This window comes from Mus musculus, chromosome 17 (assembly GCF_000001635.26).
Source record: "Mus musculus strain C57BL/6J chromosome 17, GRCm38.p6 C57BL/6J".
Taxonomy (NCBI): Eukaryota; Metazoa; Chordata; class Mammalia; order Rodentia; family Muridae; genus Mus; species Mus musculus.
The window spans coordinates 27,346,707-27,369,533 of NC_000083.6; the positions used below are offsets into that span (position 1 = coordinate 27,346,707).

The 22,827-nt window shown below is 51.3% G+C and overlaps 2 non-coding genes across 2 annotated transcripts; both read left to right on the plus strand.

Moving 5' to 3' along the window:
* The first annotated feature begins 9,031 nt into the window (after window positions 1-9,031).
* On the plus strand, window positions 9,032-9,093 carry Mir7217 (microRNA 7217). Its single transcript, NR_106076.1, has one exon. It is a non-coding gene; the product is annotated as a microRNA 7217 (primary transcript).
* Window positions 9,094-11,390: 2,297 nt separating this feature from the next.
* Mir7218 (microRNA 7218) lies at window positions 11,391-11,449 on the plus strand. The gene has a single exon (NR_106077.1). It is a non-coding gene; the product is annotated as a microRNA 7218 (primary transcript).
* Window positions 11,450-22,827: the final 11,378 nt, after the last annotated feature.

Genomic DNA, 22,827 nt, shown 5'->3' on the forward strand with positions numbered 1-22,827 from the left:
AGAGATGCCCATGGCTGGGGAGATGGCCCTGGCTGGGTTCTTCACAAGCTTGACAGCTCCCCACTTCTCTGGATTTTCTTGACCTCAGGACACCTGAGATCTAGTTTGTCCTGAATATTGTATGTGGGCTCACAAGCTGTAGGAAGTTGTGGGGCTGGGTGAGGTCCGGGGCAGGAGGCAGAGAAGCCAGCTGTCCAAGATGGACAGATGCCTGAGGCAAAGAACTTGGTGGCTTCATATGTCAGCCACTGTGAGGCCCAGGACCTCCACAGGTTAGAGAAGACTTAGCGAGGGGCTCACATAAGCCTTGGCTAGAGGAGAGGGAAGGAGAGACACGCACCCTAGAGGTTGACCCTGCCTGATGCTCTGTCCCAAGCCAGTAATAGCAGTTTTGTAAGGAATTGGGACGTGGGTTTTCCAATGGGCAGCATCACTACTGTTCTAGTTTCTGGGGATCTATATGCTTTGGGAGCTCGATTAAGTGAAAGTCAGGGATGTGGTGGGACAGAAATGTGGCTCAAAATTGTCACCAAGGCTAAAGTTACCTGGCGGTGCTTGGGACCCTGGCAGTGTAGAAAGACTCCCTATTAGCACAGTGGGGGGCAACAGAGAAGGCAAGAGCCTGCCCGCTTTGGGAAGTGGGATAGGCTTGCTGAGCTGCTCCTGGCTGAAGAACTTGGAAGCCTGATGGGGGAAAGTGGCTGGCAGGTTCCTGGTGATCATAGCGTGGCTTTGAACTCAGCTTGGATGGCCAGACTTCTTGGTCTCTACAGAGGACTTGCAGTCTCCTCACCTAATCTCCTTGTGAAGAGAGATTGTACAAGAGCAGGGGGCAGCAGGCTGTTTGGGGCTGGAACTGGGAGAATCAGCAACTGGTCAGTTTCCACATCAGAATGGTCACCTGAGAGGAGGTCCAGGAATTGAACCCAGATGGGGAGATGTGAGAGGTGTCACTCTGGAGATAGTGAAGGTGGCCAGGGAGAAAACTCAGAGCCTGCAAAGGTGCTAGCTACATCCTGCGATGGGGCACACCTGGCTTTGGTTCTGAAGGAAAGTTGAGTCCTCCTTCCCCATCAGAAGTGTGTTGAGAACAAGGCCCTGGCTGAGGCTCTGGTGGGGAAGGGAGAGGAGGAGCAGACGATGGAAAAGGCCCCGCCCCGAGTCTGAGTGCAGCTCTGGGTCAGGGAGAAGCCACTAGGTCAGTGTGAAGCCTACAGCTCCTCACAGCCACCTGGGCGTGGCCACCTGCATGATCAGGGTAAGGAAGGCTTGGTTTCCCTAACAGTCATGGTTTGGATCTTAAATGTCCCTCAATGTCACATGTGTTGGAAGTTCTGTCCCAAGGACCCAAGTGTTCAGAGGTGAGGCACCTGGTCCCCGAGAGCTCTGTTCTCTCTGTGGATCAGTTCATGGATGGACTCATAGTTTGGTGGGTTTTGGGAAAACAGTTGCAAGCCCTCTTGGCTTCTTGGCTTCCACAGAACTGTGTACCACCTTGCACTCCCTTGCCATGATGATTTGAAGCAGCACAAGTCTGTGGGGGACAGGGCCAAGCCACCATGGGCTGAAACCTTTGAAACTTGAGCCAAAATAAATCTTTGCTCCTTTCTCGGTTCCTCCCAAGTTACTCACAGTGTTTGCAAAGCTGGAACCGTCCTTGTTCCCGTATGCTAGAGAACAGGACACAGAAGGAGCTCGTTCATAAGGTGCCTGGTATGGAGTATCACTCCAGGGTGGAGGCCAGGCAAAGACCAGAGGAGACTCAACCTGCTCAAGAGAGGCAGTAAGCATGCAGGTCAGGACAAAAGGAAGGGTCCACCCCTAAACCCCACATGATAACGAGCTCTAGGAGGAGAGGCTCTTCTTCCTATGTGGGGCTAAACTTTGATCCAAATCAGGCTTAGGGCCACATTTTTTTAAGCTGTAGATCAAAGAAAGATATGTCATTGTCTCTGCCCAGCCTCTGTGCTGGTTAAATGTTAGGACCCTGGCTGCCCTAGCGGCTGCCCTGGATGTCAGGAGACACCAAAGCAGCCTCGCCTCTAGAGTTCCTGGTCTTTAATTTGCCAGAGATATTTGTTCTGAGCAACAGGAACAAACTGCTGGAGCCAACACCTTGTGCCATGCCTTGTCCTGAAAAATTTCTGTCCTGCAAAATGGTATAAGATCAGCCAGACAGGACTCTGCCTTCAAGGAGTAAGGTGGTGGGCTGGGCTGCCCTTGGTGTTCCTCCAACCCTGAGGTCCTAGATGACCCTTTGGAGGTGTGATCAAGGGACTCCCTCATTACGGGAGGGGGAGTCTCTGAAGTACACAGGAAGCCAGGCAGCACATGAGAGAGAACCTTCTTCAATCATGGAGAGGCTTGAGCAATTGCCAACTGACAGAAAAGGTGGAGCCTCGAAGGTTTTACCAGGCTTTGGCCCAGCAGGTTATTTCAGTTCCCAGTGAGCAGCCAGGATGTCCTAGGAGGGAGGACAGAGGTCTTCTCCAGGCCGTAAGCAGTGAGTCAGGTCTAGCAGCCTGTTCTCCTGCTATGTGGAGAGTCTGCTGAGGCCGGGCACTGCCCCTCAAGCCCTCGAATATCTTTCTGCCATTCTTAGCATGTCAGCTCATGCTCACAGTGTCACAATGTGTGTCTAGGCAGCTTGCAGAGGAAGGGGACACAGGCCTGGTTGAAAGGCAGGGCTCTTGTAGACCTAGAACCTTCTGCTTCCGTCTCATTGGTCAGAGCTGATGCCAGGCCAGGTCCATATGCAGCCATTGCAGGTGGCTGGGGGGTAGGGGGGAGCCTGATACCCAGCCAGAACCCATCTCACAAGGTCTCGAGTCCCTGGCCAGCAGTTCCCTCCTGCTCAGGCCCTCCCTACATATTGAGGGCTGGGTCTGAACTCTTATCTGCCTTTCTGAGGTACAGCCAGTGTAACACATAGGTGTTCAGGCAACACCTTGGGGTGTGGCAGTCAGCAGGGTATATCATCTGTCACCACAGAGTATCCACATTTATTTAAAGATTATTAAGCAGGGCAGCCCAGGTGTTGGGAAGGACATGGAGGGGGAAATGTCGAGGAGGAGGAGGAGAGCCAGGCAGATGACTCCTGGGGACCACGCAGCCGAATCCAGACCTCAAAGACCCACTAGATCAAGCCAGAGAAGAGTCAGGGTGCCAGTGGCTACACACAGAAGTTGTGCCGCAGGGCTGAGCTGGGGGTGAACCAGAAGCTATGGCTGGAGAGGAAGTGGGTCAGAGCAGGACACACAGTGGCTTCTGGGCCGGCTGCGGCAAGACTGGGACACCGGGTGGGTAGAAAGCAAAGTACCAGGAAGAGACTAGAGTTGTGACAAAGGCCACCTTCTAGAAGGACAGAGTCAACACACACATGAGAGCAGCGCTCCCCACGGCTGAGAGCTGTGGAAGTGCAGCCACTGCCCAGCGTATGAGGGAGGGACATAGAGCCCAGCAGCCTCACAGTCCAAGAAGCTGGACAGCTCAGTTGTGTTTTCAACACCGAGGCCTGGGGCTGCTAGAGTCCGTGGGCAGGTGATTGGTGGCAGCCATGACAGGTGCTGGCACAGAGCTGCGTGCACAGGCTGGCTTCCTTTCTTCCAACTTTTTTTCCATCCGGGCTGCAGTCCCTTGGACAATGGTGCTCCTCACATTCAGGATGGGTCTTTCAGTTTAGTGCTGTCCGTCCGTCTCACTTGTCGATTCTCTCTGAAAATGCCCCCACGGGCGCACTCGAGGCATGTTTGTTTGTTGTACAGGTCCTGGGCATCTCTCGTTCCAGTCAAGTTGACAAAAGCAAGACCAGCCAGCATGGGAAAACTAGGCCTGAGCTCAGAAAAGGGTGCAGACGAGGAAGCCTTCAAAGAGACATAAAAGATAGACTGCGAAGCAGAGCTCTCTCACGTGGAGGGAGAGGCTAGAAGAAGGCAGGCAGAAGAGGCCACAGGGACTGCAGAGGCAGTGGAGCCTGAGGAGAGGGTAGACCGGAAGTTGGCTGTTCGCCATGAAGACCCAGCTGCCTCCCTGGGATGCTACATGTGCAGAGACCATGGCCAGAGATGAGAATGTCCTTGACAACGAGGACAGTGGGTGACAAGACAAGGGAAAGATAAGACTTGCTTTCCTTTGGGCCACCTTCATTCCCACCCCCCCCCTCCGAGGACTCCCTCCCGGTCTTGCTCCCTCTGCTGTCACTATTGACCCCGTGACTTGTCCTCCTCCTGCTTGCCTTGGCAAGGTGCTGAGGGCAGTTTCCAGATCTCTTACACGCGTTCTCGCGACCAGCCAGGAAAGACGCAGCAAACTGGAATCTTTTGCGGCAAAGCTTTATTGCTTACATCTTCAGGAGCCAGAGAGCAAGAGAGCAAGAGCGAGGGCAAGAGCGCAAGAGCTTTATTGCTTACATCTTCAGGAGCAAGAAGCAAGAGCCAGAGCAAGAGAGAGAATGGCGAAACCCCGTCCCTTTTAAGGAGAATTATCCTCTGCCTAGGACGTGTCGCTCCCTGATTGGCTGCAGCCCATCGGCCGAGTTGTCGTCACAGGGAAGGCAGAGCACATGTAGTGGAAAACTACCCTTGGCACATGCGCAGATTATTTGTTTACCACTTAGAACACAGGATGTCAGCGCCATCTTGCAACAGCGAATGTGAGGGCGGCTCCCTACAGATCCCCCTTTTCTTTTAATAAGAGCAATAGGCCACCCATATTAATGAGAGTGGAGATAGAGGTCAAATCCCCAGTGTGCAGGTAAAGGAGCCATACACATAACCTCCTCCCAGGCTCATCACCCAGAGGGGTCCTGGTCTGGTCCCGTGTCGTTTTACCTGGGGAGAAGGACACTTGAACACTCAACCTTCTTGAAAGATGACATGTCTCCCTAGAATAGGCTCATATGTGCCGCAGAGCCCTTCTACTGCAGTGCTTAGCCGTGCAACTCTCTCGGGCTGCTGAAGCACACTCACTCTATCCCGTGCAATGAGACTAGCCTCGTGGGGTGCAAGAGCTGAATGGCCAGCGACCTATTGCTTAAGCATAGATAACCATATATCAGGGGAAGCACCATGTTCTAGTGCTGCAAGCGCCTGGGCAATAACCACCTTGTCTCTCCTAGTTTGGGCCTTAAGCTTACAGACCAACCAGAGAAGCAACACTAATCCACAGCAAAGTGTATCTCCAAATAATATCAATCCCACCCATTCTTTAAAGAAGGAAAATGCTGAGGAGATCCAATTGGGTAATCCTTTGATCAGGGACAGGTCCAAGCGCGTGGAGTTGACCTGAATAATGGCAATTCTCAATTCCCGAAGGGTCTGTTCAAATTCAGCCGTCCAATTCTGTAACATATACTGAGAAAGACTTTTTAACAAATTAGCTGCCAATCACCCCAGACACTTCTAAAAGATTTATTGCATTAACCACATAACAGGAATCTGACACAATATTAAGGGGTTCTAAAAAGGTTTTTAAAACTTCTAAAACCACTAAACATTCTACCACTTGAGGTGAATTTTCATTATATTGTTTGGATACTACTTTACCATTAGCCACATAGGCACCTATACCAGTTTTTGATCCATCAGTATATACCACAATCCCATTTTTAAGTGGGTTTCTTACTGTTATTTGTGGAAACACAACAGATTGATTTTGTGCAAACTGTAAAATTGGATGTTTTGGATAATGGTTATCTATTTGTCCTGAAAAGGAGGTAACTAAAACTGCCCAATCATTAGATATTAGGTGATATGGGCTCTGTCCTTCCTTGCTCTTGACGTCCTAACCCTTTTCCTTCTTTATAACCCATCTTTGCCATGATATTTTTTGCTTTAGCTGAATACCCTCTCGATGGGGCATTCTCATTGGACAAAATAAGGCCCAAATGGTGCATAATATCCCTTCCCCAGAGGTTAACCGGGAGTGGGAGCACATAAGGTATGAATTTCCCTTGCTGCCCTTCAGAGGATTCCCACGTCAAGGCAACGGAGCTTATAGTGGGACATGATTGATATCCTAGGCCCTGTAATGAATGAGATGACTCTGTGGTGGGCCATGCTTTGGGCCACCAATGTGTAGAGATTATACTTTTATCTGCTCCGGTATCAAGGATGCCTTCAAACTCTTTTCCGTTGATCTTAAGGCGGAGCTTAGGTCTATCATTCAAAAATACAACCAAATAGGCAGAATCATTTCCCGAGGAGCCCATTTTCTTTATCTCAGGTCCTGCAGATTTCTCCCTGGTATTATCAGGGAGGAGCAGCAGCTGAGCTATCCTATCTCCTTTGCTAATAGAAAAAACGCCCTTAGGGCTTGAGCACATGTGGGACCTGTATTTCAGGGGAATGTTGACAATCCATAACTCCAGGGTGGCCTACTAAGCCCTGCAAGGTGAGTGAACCCCGGCCGAGAATAAGGCCCATGGTTCCAGGGGCAAGGATGGTATAGGCTCCACCTGCACCGGCTGAATACTCATTTGAGGCATTAGTAGGAAGTCGGAGGCGGCACGCAGGTCCACCCTTGTGGGTCTTCCTGGGTAGCCTCTCTGACCCTTTATATCCCTCACAGAGCGACACTGGTCGGCTCTATGATAACCCTTGCCACACTTAGAACAAAGAGTGAGAGTCCCCCCCTGTTTATCTGGAGCTCTGCAATCTTTCTTAAGATGCCCAGGCTTCCCGCAGTTAAAACATGTCCTCCGATCATTTCTGCCCATGGAGCGTTTTTGGGATTGGAGGATGGCGGCCGCTAAGCCTGCATTGGTGAGAGGTCCCCCAAGCTCCCGACAAACCCTGAGCCAGTCTTGTAAGCCTTTGTTCTTTCTTGGGGCTATGGCCACTCTGCATTCCTGCGTGGCTTGCTCATAAATGAGCTGTTCTACCAGAGGTGCGGCTTGCTCTGAATCTCCAAAAATACGCTCTGCTGCCTCTGTCATTCTGGCCACAAAATCTGAGAAGGACTCCTGAGGTCCCTGGACGATCTTTGTTAGTTGTCCAGTGGCTTCACCTGCGCGGGAGAGCGCCTTCCAGGCCCTAATAGCCTTTTCATCTGATTCAGAACTACTAAGAACTGGCTCCTTGAGCTCATCTAGTGATGAGTATAGGCTCCTTCTCCTAGAGACCTCCGCTAATTGATCTTTTTTCTTTTCTTTTTTCTTTTCCTTCCTTCTAATCTCTCCCCAGGTATTCTTACCTGACCTAAACTTTTCCTCGGGTTCAAGACCCGTGGAAAGGCCTGTATACTTATTTTGTGAACCATATTTCCTCTTTGCTCCTACTCTCTCTCCCCGCTTTACTTCTGATAGATTGCCCTGAATTTCATCCAGAATTTTCAGCCCTGCCTTAACCGCTTGATAACATGTGAAAAGGAACAAAAGGGCTTCTAACACTAGAGAAAGTTTAAGGCCAAACATACCTTGTAAAGCTATTTCCCACTTTACTTCTGATAGACTGTCTTGAATTTCGTTAGAAAGTTCAAGGCCAGACGTACCTTGTAAAGCTATTTCCCACTTTACTTCTGATAGACTGTCTTGAATTTCGTTAGAAAGTTCAAGACCAGACTTACCTTGTAAAGCTATACTTACGGGTACCCTGTTCCCCAGCTGAAGAGTTCTGAATTCACGCAGTTGAATCCTTCTCAACAGTCTGTTTTGCGGGAACACTTCATTACCACCGTTCCCCAGCTGAGGAGTTCTGAATCCAGGCTGGATCCTTCTCAACAGTCTGTTTTACGGGAACACTTCATTACCATGACCCGCAGTTCTGGTTCCGGAATGAGGGATCTTCCATGCTCCGGTGATGGTAACCGTCCCGGGTTTTCTTGTCCCGGGTTTTCTCGTCCCAGGTCTTCTCGTCCCGGGTCTCAGCACCAACTCTTACACGCGTTCTCGCGACCGGCCAGGAAAGACGCAGCAAACCAGAATCTTCTGCGGCAAAAGCTTTATTGCTTACATCTTCAGGAGCCAGAGAGCAAGAGAGCAAGAGCGAGGGCAAGAGCGCAAGAGCTTTATTGCTTACATCTTCAGGAGCAAGAAGCAAGAGCCAGAGCAAGAGAGAGAATGGCAAAACCCCGTCCCTTTTTTTTTTTTTTTTTTTCTGATCAAGGCTCAAATTTTATTGTTGCGACACTAGTTATCGTCCCTTTTAAGGAGAATTATCCTCTGCCTAGGACGTGTCGCTCCCTGATTGGCTGCAGCCCATCGGCCGAGTTGTCGTCACAGGGAAGGCAGAGCACATGTAGTGGAAAACTACCCTTGGCACATGCGCAGATTATTTGTTTACCACTTAGAACACAGGATGTCAGCGCCATCTTGCAACAGCGAATGTGAGGGCGGCTCCCTACACAGATCTGAGGTTTCAAGGGTTGCTAGGGGAAGAGGCAGGTACAATTTCCCCAACTAACTCACAGGTCAAGGCAGTCTCCCTCTGCGGCAGGCTTGTTGAGTACTTCCATAACAGTCCACTCTGGCAGAAGCTGACAGTTCCCACATGCGATGGGGAAACTGGGCAAGTCTGGCAGCTTCTGGCTTGGCCCAGGGTTCTTTCTTTTTGGCTACTTAAGCCAAAACAAGGGGCCTCCCAGACACAGTTGGGGGTAGCGAGCATAGAGCTCTGAGCTGTTTCAGAGTGGCTGCTGTGCTGGGGGGCCTGTCGATAGTGAGCTTGCTCTGCCAGAGTCCACTTAAGAAATCCCCTTCTTGTAAAATAATGCAAATATTTTTATTTTGGTGAGTGTGGACCAGTGGGGGTGTGGAAGGAGGCATCTCCCTGGGTCCATGGATGGGCTCCGTGAGGTCCATGGGGCCCAAGAGAAGGCAGGCCCAACAGCTTGCTCAATAAGCTGTAGCCTAGAGTGGGCAATGCTTCCTGGAACTGGGGACAGACAGGAGGCCAGAGCACTGTCCCATAGTGTACTGGGCAGAAACAGAAGGCCTAGGTGTGTGTTGTGGGGAGGGGGGCAGGCAGGGGCCAGCTTAGTTTCCTCGCCTGTAAAGTCAGGGTAGCCAGTCACTCGTGCACAGGATCACTCTCGGAACTTGTATCTTGTGAGACAGAAGGGCACGCCTACGGCCCTGAGAACCCACAAGCAAGAAGAGAGCAGAGCACCTGCTCCTGTGCCGATGTCCAGCAGAGAGAGAGCAAGGAACAGAATTAATGCACAGCTAATTAATATGACATCCAAGAGCTTGGGCATGGCACAGAAAGGGGCGGGGGGGTGGAAGGATAATGTGGCAGGGAGGAGGAGGGCGAGGAGGGTGAGAAGGAGGCAGCTGCTGCCTTGGAGCTTGGGCAGGCCTCCTCCACTCTGAACTGGACCAGGAGGAAGAGGGGCAGCCATGTGAGTGTGAGAGAAGCAGTCAGGCAGAGGGGACAGGACGCAAGCTTCGGCCTACCTGCCTGGTTATCCAGGGGTGTGTTAGAGGCAGGAGTTAGATGGATTTAGACCTCTAGCCAGCCTCTGGCTCAGCCAGGCCCTGAGAGGGCTCAGTCTCCCAAGCAGAAGGCAGAGACTCGGGGGTACACACTGCTGGTGTGTGGGGCATATGTGGCAGAGGTAGGTAGAGGATGGGAGGGAGCGGGGACAGAGACAGGTCTGGTAGCTGGTCTCTTCTCTGTGAAATATAGGGGTTCTGAAGACTGGGAGGCTCCCCAGTGACTGACTAACTCTTGTCTTCTGGTACTCTTGGTATGCTATGGTTCCCACTAGGACTTCATAGCACTAGCTAGCAGCCCAGGAGCGGGGCCCATCAAGGCGGCTCAGTGGGTAGCAGAGACTTGGCCGGACACTATTGATTAGATGAATATGGTGATGTGGCTGAGAAGGTGAAAGAGAAGGCAGTCCCAGTAGCCCAAGGCCCAGAGGAGGAAAAACTAGGAGCCTGATCCAGAGAGAAAGAGGGGACCCAGGGTAGGCTGGCCAAGGTGACATTTGCTTGGTGGTGTCTGCTAGGTACTGTCGTGGCAGGTGGCCACGTGCCTCACTACTCCTCCGGGTCCCTAAAGCCCAGATGCTTGGCCTGTTCCGTGGTGGGTACCAATACCTTGTCTTTAATGTATATTAGTATCCCAAGAGGAAACGGAGATGCAAAATGTTTGTGTCTGCTTGAACAGACATTAAATGAGATATAGTCACTGAGCTTCTAATCAGCAGTCAGGAATTCCCACAAGGCACTTGTGTTGCTGAGAAAGAATAAAAAGCATTTATTTAGTGCCTACTGTGTACCCTCTTTCCACTGGTGGCTACCAACAGTTTATGCCCTACCCATTACCTGTTCAAGGGGGATAAGCCGCCATGGGATATACAATTTGTTCAGAGACAACCTTGTCAGTAGCTGGGTACAGAAGTAGTGTGTGACTCTGGTGTCCCCTGCTGCTCCAGCTGAGCCAAAGCAGGGAGATAGGCCCAGTATGGTGTCTATAGGGAGGAGAAACAGGACCGTGGTTGGGTGCCAGAGGATATAGTCATCTATAGTCCTAATGCCCCCCACCTCCCACCCCCGGGCTCACTATCCTGGTGCACTGAGGCACAGATGCTAGTCTTGAAGGTAGAGAGGCTATCTCATAGGAGGAGAGGAGACGGGGGAGTCTAGGACGATCCTAATCTTGGGTGGGTGGCTGCTCCTGGCTCTAAGAGCTAGAATGCCCCCTCTGGAGCTGTTCAGCTCCCCAACTTCCCAGGGCCCTCCCCATTTGCCTTCTGTGGCACTTCCCATATGAGCTCTATCGGGTTTCTGAACCCTGGGCAAGCCACATGAGCAGGTGACAGTAGTGGGTGACTGGCATCCCCACTGCTGGCAGCCAAGGCCTGAGACAGATACCCCCCACCGCACCCCCATGCCTCCAGCTTCTCCACTGCACTATGAAGTGAGCGCCCTCTGTACTGTGGTCACACAAAGCCCGGAGCTGGAGCCTGCTCCGGAAGCAGAGAGGTTTGTTTTGGCTCATGGATCTGGAAGTTGAAGTTCAAGACTGGGCAGCCTTGTTGGTTTGGGCCTCTCAGAAGGGCACACAGTTTGGGGGTGCGGGAGTGGGGGGGGGGCTCACGGGACAGTGAGCAGTTCATCTCTAGCCAGAAAGCAGAGAGTCCTACCCAGGCCTGCCTTGCTCTCTGAGGACGCCCCACCTCCGGCCCCCATGTGCAGCTGTTCTCACAGGCCCAACTCTCAAAGGTCTGACCGCACAGTCCAGTCTTGCTCTCCTGAGCTCCTAGCCTTTAATACTTGGACTTTTGAGGACACTGTCCATAGTTAGACCAAAGCAGCATGCATCTTGTGGGATCTTTGGGGGGTGGGGGGTGGGGGAAGGGTGGCAGTTAGAAATGGATATAACATTTTAGATCCTGAGCCTAATGCCTGCTACATAGTAAGTGCTCAATAAAAAGTGAGCAGCGCCTGCAGGGTTTAGTGTAGAGGGGACATAGATGACCTCTAACCTGTCATTCTAGCCTGGGGTGCCTGCCCAGGGCCAAGCTCCTGGTGCAACCCTGGTCCCAACCTTTCTGCAAACACCCACCCTTAGCGGACACCTGTGCTTCATTCTGTGGATCTGACATGCCTTACTGCTTGGCCCTCCTCTTCTCCACTGAGGCTCCATGACTCCCTGTGCCTGTTCCCATCTGTTCCCTACCCACCCACAGAACAGTCCCAGGGAGAAGACTCCCTCTAGTTGTCCTCAGTGTGGTCCGGCCAAGATCCCAGTTTCTCAGAGGGGCCCTGCTGGTAGGGAATAGACTCTGTGAGTGCCCTGTCTTCCACAGCTCTCAGATCTTGACACTAGAATAACACCCCCCGCCCCCCATCATGTTTTCGGTATATCTCCTGAAGGAAAGGAAAAGAAAGCCCAGAAGCAGAAAGGCCGGCCAGGCCAGCAGTCTGCGTGGAGAACCAAATGCGTGCATGTTCTACCAGTTGGATAATGCACTTCCTATTCCAGTCCCACCCCAACCTCTGACCCCTGACCTCTGACTCCTGACCAGAGGGAAGAAGCCTGGGGTTAGTCAGCGTACCTCCTACAAAGATAGGACCTCGCTGCTAATGCTGGAGTTTTTCATGCTTCTCTGGACAGTGCCCTCCCCCCGGTGGTAGCAACAAGGCAAACTCCCCCCCGACCCCCAGCTCCCTGGCTGCCCCGGCCAAGGCCTGCCAGGGTACCCTGCTAATTACACTGCCTTCTTGGTACCACTGCTGGCCCTGGAAGCAAAGGAAGACACTCTGAGTCTATGGCAGTGCCTTGTCAGGTAAAAGGGGACTACAGCCAAGCCTACAGGGCCAGTGCAGTGTGTATGTGTGTGTGGGCTGCCAGCAGGGAGCCTATCTATGCCTACCTGGGCTGTGGCAAGTGGCTAGCCCTCAGGTTCCTCCACCCTGTCGACCCCAGCTGGAGGCAAACTAGAGTGATGGCTGCCATCTTGTACTAGGAGGACGAAGCTGCACAGTGAGAATCGTGAAGGGGACCAGGTGTCAGTGACATCCCAGCACCAGCGCTGGATAGTCTCACATCACAAGGGAAGCCAATGCTTCTTTCTATCTGTTTCCTAGGTGTGTAGGGGGCGGGGGATTACAGGCAAATTTGATCCTGACACAGAGATGCGACCCCTGTTCTCTCCCTTCTGTTTTCCGTGCTGATGTTCCATGGGAGGCCAGTGTAAGTCAAAGCCTCTAGCGGCTCTTTAGAGAGGGCAAGAGTGTCATTGATCCAGGCAATGGAGGTAAGGGTGAAAGCAAAAGGCTTTGGGAGTGCTTGTTAGTACAGGGTGGGGCGGGGCGTGGGGGGGGTGGCCCCCCCCCCCAGCTTTCCTGGGAGCAGGGATGAGAGCAGGAAGCAGGCAGATCAGGGTGAGGTCACTAAAAGCAGCAGGCCAGTGGTGCGGCATCTCCCAAGCCTTCCCCACTCCTCTCTTCTCTTAACCCTGCTTTCTCTGAGTCTTGGTTGCAAAGTGTGACTGCTCAGGGAGTTCACTGAACAAACTAATTTGCAAGTGCAGAACAAAGAACAAGAGATACTTTGTCCTAGGTCAAAAGGAAAGGAAACAAAATGACAAGTGTGTGTGTGTATGTGTGTGTAGGGGGACTGTCAGAACTTTCGAGAACTCTGAGGAACTTCAAAAGTATTTCTACATGACTTGCTGTCTGGCTGCCAGCCTCACACAATGCCCCTTCTTCCTGCCTCTGATAGACCCAGTGACTGTGTGGCCCCTAACAAGAGTTTCTGAGACCCAAACAGGAACAATATACTTTGCAGGTTAAGATTTCTGTTTGTAGTTAAAGACTAAGTTCCTATTTGTCCTATGTTAGGTTCTTGCAAGTCGAAGTTTCTGTTTGTAATTCCCAAGTTCCGTTTCTTAGCTCTGATTTACATCAGTACAAAACATAATTTTCTACCTACACTAAACTTGGGACCCTGTTCACTGGATCCCTGTTCACTGGATGTAATTACCCTGTTCCTTCACTTTCCTGGTATCTTTCTAACGATGTATAACAGGCAACTCTCCCTACCCTGTAAACACCTTATCTCTCCTATAAAAGGGACTTCAAGAGGCCAGTGGGGTCCCTTGGGTCAGTGGGCTGAATCAGAGTGAGACAGCTGGCTGGCCAGACCAGGGTCCACCCCAAACATAGCTTGTTTGACTTGGACAGTTGAGAATTTCGTCTTTTCTCCGTTAGGGAATAGTGGATCAGTCTTTTGCTTGCACCGGGCTGGTGCAGATGTTTCTCTCCCACAGCTATGACCTCAGTTTCCACAGACACCCACAATACCCCCTTGCCCCCAGCTGCCCCCTCATGGGCTGAACTTGATTCTAGGAGCTTTCACTCATAGACTGCCAAACCTCTCTCTCTCTCTCTCTCTCTCTCTCTCTCTCTCTCTCTCTCTCTCTCTCTCTCTCTCTCTCTCTCTCTGTGTGTGTGTCTATATATATACATACCCCACCCTGCTTTCTAGCTCTTCAGAACCCAATGCCCCTTGAGTAGCAGGAGGAGGTGGGACAATGGCCCTCTGAGAAGGTGCTCTGAGGAAAAGAGGCCAGGAGCAGAGGGTCAAGGCCCCCTATGTCTTGTGGGATGCTGTCTTGTGTACCCTACAGCTGTCTCCTCTCAGATTCTCACCAAACAGTCCCTACTGTGACTGCCTCTCAGAGGAGGCTGCAGATGCTGCTGCTGTTGCCCAAAGGAGGCTGTAGTCCTGTCAACTCCCCCGTCTTTGCCACAATAGCTGTTTTGAAGAAAGGACTATCTCCCTCAGCCCCCTCAGCTGCCATAGCCCCCCTGCCTGAGCATCCTGACTTTATCTGCTCCTCCTCCAGCAGCTCAGGGCCAGGTTTACTATCTGTGGGCAGCCTGGGGCTCTGAGCCTCTGTGGCCTCCAGGTAGAACATGGGTACCAGCTCCCAAGCCCTGGGCATCATGGGCCAGCCCTGCAGGAGAACAGCTTTAATGACCTTATGAGCAGTAATTACACCCCAGGGTCCATCTTAATAACCAGTATTCCCCGTCAGTGGGCCTTAATTGAAAATGAGTAGGCGACACAAGTTTCTGTGAAGTTGGCTGGCAAGCCCTTAACGTGATATTAATTGTAGTAATTAGTAGTCACTTTGTGTTGGAGTCATCTATAAATAGAGGGCCCATTAGTTTAGCAAAAGAGCATGATTTAAAACACAAACAAAAGCCCAATTAGTCAGCTAAATCACTCATCTTTTTGAGCAGATCCCCTGGTTGTAGCTAGACTAGCAGCAATCTAAGGGCACTGGTCAGTTTAAGGATTCTGAAGGCACACCCACTGCAGTGGCCCAACCACACAGCACTGTCTCTTTAAATAGGCCTGCCCCAGGAGGTGCTGGTCCTTGGAAGGTTCCAACAGACTCTTACTTTATTGGCACAGGTAGCTGTCACATTTCTCCCTCTGCTTTCTGATTGGTTTCCCCCCAGAAGCACAAAAGAACTTCTTAAAGGTACAGTTGCACCATGCACAGCCAGACTCTGGGAGAATGAATGGGTGGTGAAGGGCAGTGGGGCGGGCATCTCTCCTGAAATGCAGCTCTGGACGGTCCAGACAGAATGACCCACCAATGCCAAGTGCCTCGGGACCCAAACAGACTTGGGGAGCACAGTATTCCTCAGACTTGAGGGCACACATTTAAGGTGGACCCAGTATTCTTCACAGCCTTGAGAGGGAACACATTTGAGGTAGACTCAGCATTTCCCACAGTCATGAGGCACAAGTGTAAAGTGGCATGGCCCCGAATAGAAGGTGGCGGGTGTGGAGAGGACTCAGGTGCAAAGTGAGGCAGCTAGATTCCCAGCACTTCCTGTTTGGGGAAACACACAGGTCTGTGTGTGTGTGTGTGTATGGGTGTATGGGGTGGGGGCTGCTGCCAAGATGCTACCACCTGGGCACAGGTCCCGCCAGGTGAGGCAGACTACCAGAGACCTGGTGCTCTGAGCAATCTTGCAAGCCCTTCCCTGAGCTGCTCCTGCCTGCCCCCGCCCCGCCCCCACTCCTGTGCCGACCACTGGGGTTGCTCTTGATGAAATTTGCATTTTATCAGAGATACAGCCACAAGATGTAGCAGCCATTTCTGAGCATAGTAAGAAAAGTTGTCTGCTCCCCCTCATCCGAGAATGAGAGCAGCACAGCACGCGTGGGCCGCCCTTGTCCTTCCTTATACTCTTTTTTTATATCACTCAGTACTTACAACAGGTGGCCAGGCTTGCTATTTTGAATGTCCTATTTGACAAAATAAAACATTGGCAACCCTATGTTGGTCCCGAAAATATCTTGTGGAGATTTTTGCCAGGGGATGAAATCCAAGTGTCTGGGACTGTTGAGCTAAACGGCGGAGTCAGGAACTTGCGGCAGAGTGAGTCATAGCTATATAGCTTTATTCATGGAGGATGATTGTGGGGTGGGGGTGGGGGGGTGGGGGTGGGAGGTGGCGTGAAATGTGGACATTTATTGACATGTTTCCCACGATGAGAGCTGAACATAGATAAAGAACTATGTGGAGTTGTGGGGGCCATCCTGCCCAACTTGCTGTGAGTCTTATCATGAGTGCGGAAACTTGTAGCGGTGTTTGCTACTTTGTGGGTTCTTCCTTTTTCCACCCTTTCAACCCCCTAACAGTATATAGGGGAGGAAAAAGGCTTGAAAGGAAAGAGTTATCTACTGGAAGATTTCTTTTGAGGATTAGGAGGGTAGACTGGAGCTCCTTGGGGCAAGTTTAAGCTTCACCATCCAGATAGCTGATTTCTTCTTCTTGTTGGTTCTTCTTTGTGCACAACTACTTACAAACCCCAACCACCAACAGCCAACAACAACCAACCAACAAACCAACAACAACTCACTCTGCCTCTCGGGGCCATAGCATTTATATACCCTCCAAAAAGTCTCCAGAATTCCAAACGTCACACAATTTATCTGTAGCTGGCAAAATCACGCCCCTGCTAGAGCACGAGGCAAATCCAAGTCAGCTGCTGTGGACAGCCTGAAACTAGCCCTATCCCTCACCTGGGACCAAAACAAAAACATTCTTACAATACAAAATGCCAAAACTGTCACTATAAAACAGAGGCTCAGCCCGGGAGAGAACAGTGCCAAGCCTTGCACGGCGATTAGATAGATAGCCCAGGCTCTCCTCGCCACTACTTGCCGGTAGCCTAGCTGCCCAGGTCCTGCAGGAAGCTAGGACAGCGGAACCTGTGTCACTTCCTGGAAACGCAAAAATCTGACACAGTTGATAACCAGTCACATCATATGCAAAAATTAGCTCTTAAGTCAGGCAGGGATACAGCTTGGTTGTAGAGCACTTGTTAAACCCAAGTAAGGCCCCAGGTTCAATCCTCAGTACTGATTAAAGGGAGGAAGAAAAAAATTAAAGACATATGTAAGAGCCAAAATTAGAAAAGTATAGTCACCATGATGTCTGCTCTTGTTCCTCCTGAAGGTCCCTCAAAGGTCAATGTGTTAAAATGCTTGTTCCCAGCTTGCCTCTAGTCTCAGTGTTGTTAAGAGAGAGGAGCCTGGAGGGCTCCTTTGAGTCATTGGGGGTGTTCCCTCCAGGGCAGTGTGAGGATCAAATCTCAAAGCCTTTGTACTTCTGGGCCAGGAGGGAATGGTTTCTCACCTCAGCATACTCCCACCCATGATGAGTGGTCCACCTCAACAGAGGTCTAAAAACAACACAGCCACCTAGCTGAAGGTTGCAGCCTCTATAGATGTCAAAATAAAAAAAAAAAAATTGATCTGTTCTTATTCAGTAAAACAAGCCTTGAACTTCTTACTCTCCTGCCTCTCCTTCCTGAGTGCTGGGATTACAGAATTGTACCATCACACCCGACTTACAAGTCGGCTACTGGGGTATTTGTTGTCATGGCAGGAAGCTGGCTGGCGGCCTCAGATCTGGTGATGGAATCTCAGTTGTGAGGGCACATGACGGCACTGGTGCCCAAGAAAAGAGACAAAGCCAACGGTGTGGGAATTAAAAAAAACTTGTGCTTCAAAGATTCAAGAACAAGAAGACAATGTGCAGAAAAGGTGACGCTCTCTGCAAATTGCACCTCTTAGCAGTGGACTCTGTCTGATATCAAGGACTCTGAGGACTCAAAAAAGACAAGAGATAAATGATTTAAGCAGAAATGTCTTCAGCGTCTAAATGGCAGTCAGATCTGGTCCACCATGAAACATCATTAGCCTCCAAGGGAGTGAAATCAAAGCCTCAGTGAGATGCCACCTTACACTGGGATGGGCAATCTCGAACCTTCTAGAAGGACTGGTGAAGTAGAAGGATCTGAACCTCCCTCCTTGGGTGGAATTTGACAAGACCTCTAGGGGAGGGGTCTGGAAGTTCCAGAACAGTCACAGGCTGAGGAACCCCACCCACCCCTTGGTGGACGCCCACAAGAACGGAAAGCTTACGTCTACACGGCTTCCTTTCGATGCCAGGTGGAACAGCACAGAGGTAAGTGCCCCAGTGTTGGATGGATGTGTGTCCAGTGAGCATGTGCAGTGGGGGTGGTGGGGGGAGGGCATGCATCCTCATCTCTCTGGGATAGATGCCTAGGAGTGAAATGCTCATCATATACTGTAGGTAACGATTTTTAAAGTGACCACACAAGCAGGCAGTGTGACACACACCTGTACTCCCAGCACTTGGGGAAGGAAGGCAGGAGAATCGGGAGTTCAAGGGTCAGCCTGGGCTACTATGTAAGACCCTCTTACAAACAAACAAACAAACAAACAAAAAAACAATGAAAATCCAGCCACACAGTTTTCTAAAGCCCTCTTCCATTTTACATTCTCAGGCAAAGTGGCGCTCAAGCTGAGACCTCACAGATAGGAAGTGGTCAGCCAGGCAGAGAACAGGAAGAAGTCTGGGATGCACTGGCAGCTGTGGCGGCAACAGCACCAACAGCAGCAGCCTCCTCTGCCACAGCCACCACCACAGCAGGAGTGAACTCACACCTGAGGTCCCACAAAGTGGTTGCTGGAGGACTCAGGAGAAGGCTGGTAAGATCTGCACTGAGGAACCCGTGAGGACCCGAAGCGCAAGCCTGGCGATAGCATGGCCATAGGGATGAGAGGTGAATGTGAGGGACAAGGACTCCATGGGACACAAATGCCAGGCAGCAGCCTAAAGTGGGGCTAACTTGCCTATGAACTCTTAGCCTCAAGAATGCTGGGTAAATGTCTTAACCTCTGTGACTATGAAATGGGAGCCAACTAACTCCCTGTGGCAAGAGGTTCTGAGACCTGTACTGACAGACGGGAGGGCCAAAAGAAGCTGGGTGAGAAGGCCCAGGTGTTTGTTAGCTTAGGGTGGTCACACTAGGCTCCTCCCAGCCACCTAGCAACAACTTATGTCATCACTTGCCTCTGTATGGGCAACTAATAAACGACTGCTCTCAGGTCTTCATGCAGGTCCCTCAACCAACTGGAGCCAGGGCTGTTCCTGAGCCTAATGTCTACCTGCCAGCCTGTGGGTCCCTTGACTGGCCTCAGTGAGGATGTGTCTAGTCCCATAGCAAATGATGTATGGGCTGAGGGGGTGGGGAGCCTGGGGGTGACACCCAGAGGAGGGGGTTCTATTAGATCTGTCAGAGGTGGGTGGGACTTCATCCTCCCTGCAATACTAATGGTCACATCAGGAGTGCTGGGGACCAGCCGAGCAGCAATGTGCCTTTATTAACAAGGCAGTACCAGCTGGTCTCTGTGATGTCAGCAGTGGCAACTGAGAGGAGCCAGCACCAGGCCAGGGGCAGGTGTGACAGAGGCAGGGGAAGCCAGGCCACAGGCCTCTCTCTCAGCCTTACTTGGCCTCTGACCTGCTCCCTCCATTCTCTGCCACTTGAGGAAGTTTCTCCTGGGGCTGCGGCCTGCCCCTTTGGGCTGTGCCTGCGACGGGAATCTGCCCACTCTTAACTGTCAGGCCTGATGCTTCACTGCCCTAACAACACAGAGTCCCCTAGGGAGTGCCAGCCTGCAGGGAGGAGACCCTTGCTGGACACCAGTGTCTGTGGGTGTCCCCAAGCACTCCGTATGCAGCTCCCCGGCGCCAGCCCTGTCACCCACCTGTCCCTGCTCCCCCCCACCCCGGGGAAGGCGCCCTCTATGGGCCATCCACTCAAGCTGAGTCAACTGCCTTAGCCAGGTTTAGAGTAGAAGAAACCCAGGCAGAGATGGAATGAGTGGCTTATACACAGACACAGGGAGCAGGGGCTGAGTGCTTAGCAGCTCCGCAGATAACAATGTCTGAGAAACCAGAGCACAGCCAAGCTCTCTTCCCAAAGAGCAGCCACTCACCCTGAGGTGCAGAAGCTGTGAAAGAAGGAAACAACATGGAGATCAAGGCTCAGAGGGCTCCCTTTCCTCACCAGTGGGCTTTCAAGACACATACTGATACCCAAGCTACTGACGGGGAACCTGAGTCTGGGCATACTGAGTCCCAAGCCACTGTAGTTATGAGCTAGGGGTGAGCCCAGACATGAGACTGCAGATGTGTGTGTGTGGCGGGGGAGGGGTATGGGACTGTGTGTGTGTGTGTGTGTGTGTGTGTATGTGTGTGTGTGTGTGTGTGTGTGTGTGTGTGTGTGTAGGGAAAGCATCTCTCCTCGCTGCAAGCTTTGATGCATGTCCGTCACAAGTGGGCCAAGAATGTTGGGGTGGGGGTGGGGGTGAGAGTCGGGGTATGTTTGCTCTGAGCCTACCTGGGTCCCAGCCTGACCTAAATCCTTCAGAGTAAAGCTAGTGGCCTGACTCTGCCACTGCCTATGGTGACACCAACATGGCCGACACAGGGCAGCAGGGCGGGTGTCGTGTGTTGTGTGTTGGCAGGATGTCCTCTGACTCAGGCCTGGACTCTCCAGCTTAGGCACCGAGGTGCTGGGATCAGGGGACCTGCCCTAGGGGATAGGCGGTAAATCAGTGGTATCCGAGATGGAGGAGCCACCTAGGCCATTGTCACACCCTGGACCTGTCCCCACACTGCTGCCGGCCACAGATGGGTAGGGAAAAGTCTGAGATTTGTCACTCCCAAATGCAAGTGCAAAATCACCTTTTACTTACATGTGGCTTTGTTGGAGTGGGTGTGTCACTGTGGGGTTGGGCAATGAGACCCTCCTCCTAAACATGTGGGAGCCAGTCTTCTCCCTTGCAGCCTTCAGATGAAGATGTAGAACTCTCAGCTCCTCCTGCACCATGCCTACCTACCTGGATGCTGCCATGTACCCACCTTGATGATAATGGACTGAACCCCTGAACCTGTAAGCCAGCCCCAATTAAATGTTGTCCTTTATAAGACTTGCCTTGGTCATGGTGTCTGTTCACAGCAGTAAAACCCTAAGACAGCTATCACTTTGTGAAGGTTTCACACACCCCGCTCCTACACACACTTTTTTTTTTAAAGATTTTTAAACTGACAGTGGATGGTACACATCTGTGATCCCAGCACTAAGAGTTCAAAGTGAGCCTGAACTACACAGCCAGACCCCATTTCAAAACAAAAGACTTAATATTTTCAGTAGTTTTAGGGGCCAGGTAACTGGGCAAAGCACTTGCTTTACAAACGGGAGGATCTGAGCCTGGATCTCTAGCACATTAAAAAGCCAAGCCTGTGTGGGAGAGGGCTCGGTGGCTGGAGGGTGTTTCCTGCTCTTTGAGAGGACCAGAGTTTGATTCCTAAAACATCGGTTGGCCACATCTGTATCCAGCTCCAGGGGATATGACACTCTCTTTTAGCATTCACGAGTACTTGTGTACATGGAGCAGAGACTCAAGCACCATACACATGGTTTAAAAATCATCAAGCTGGTGAGATGGCTCAGCGGGTAAGAGCAGACTGTTCTTCCAAAGGTCCTGAGTTCAAATCCCAGCAACCACATGGTGGCTCACAACCACTCATAATGAGACCTGACACCCTCTTCTGGTGGGTCTGAAGTCAGCTACAGTGTACTTAATGTATAATAAATAAATCTTTGAGATGGAGCGAGCAGGGCTGACCAGAGAAAGCAGGGTTGACCAGAGCGAGCAGTTCTAAAAAATTCAATTCCCGACAACCACACGAAGGCTCACAACCATCTGTACAGCTACAGTGTACTCACATAAATAAAACTTTAAAAAAATAAATGAAAATCTTTTCTAAAAGGGCTGAGCATAGTGGCATGTGCTTGTCATCGCAGTGCTGGGCCGGAGGAGGTGCAGCTGCTGTGTGAGGGGCTCTCGGGGAGAGCCGAGTCCCTGGAGCTTGCTGGCTCAGCAATGTAGCTGAAATCTATGAGATTCAGGGTCAGTGTTAAGAAGCAATTGAGGGAGACACACTGTCTGGCCTCTATATGCACACACACTCACACGTGTACATATGTATGTACATATACAAGCATACACGTTCTCAAATCCACATGTATCCACATGTCTGTGCACATGTTCACAGACATACACAGCAAAAAAGAATAGTCTAAGGTGTATATAATGCTGTGATTTGAATGAGAATGGCCTCCATAAGCACATGTTTGGATGCTGGGTCCCCAGTTAGTGGAACTGTTTGGAAAGGATTGGGGGGGGGGGATGGGCTATGCACAGACAGCCTGGTCTCTAGTTGAGCTGAGGTCTTAAGCCCCGGTAGGACCCAGTGGTGGTAATTCCCACCTACATGGAATGGAAGGAGTTCCCTCATGTCTCCTGGACCCCTGGCTCCTGTCGAAGTTACTGCTTCAACAGCCCCCACAGGAGAGGCTTTCAGTCACTTACACAATGTCCCAAGCTTCTGACCTTTAGGCTAGACTCCTCTCCACAGTTACTTAGCAACAGCAAGATAAGTCCACTATAAGAGTGGCTGCTTGGCCCCACCTCTCTCTCTAAGCTTTTACCTCTCTCTTAAGTTTTCACCTTATTCTCTAGCTCTTTTCTCTTCCCCTCTCCTCTACATGGCCATGGCTGTCTCTTTCTACCTTCTCTCTTTCCCCCTGGCTTTCTACAACAAAGCTCTAAAACCATAGACTGTCTCTGTTCATCAAGGCCCACTGTGCTTGGACGATGGGATAGGCTTTCTTCTAGCGAGCAGCGCCTAACCTCCTGTCAGAAGGCCTTCCTACACTCCAGCCACAGATTGGACTAAGGACTCTCGCCTGCGTGAGAACCACCCAGCGCCCCTCTTCCCCTGCCCTCTTCCCTTATCTCTGGGGCCTAGTGTCGCCCCAGGGCTGCTGCCCCAGGACCCCTATTCTGTTCTCAGCATCTCCACCGTATCCAGTGTGGGATGCTGGAGACTGAGAATCTGGTACCAGAGGCTGCCCCTTGTCCACCCTCCGCCGTGTGGGGTCAGTGGCTTCACACAGCCAGATGC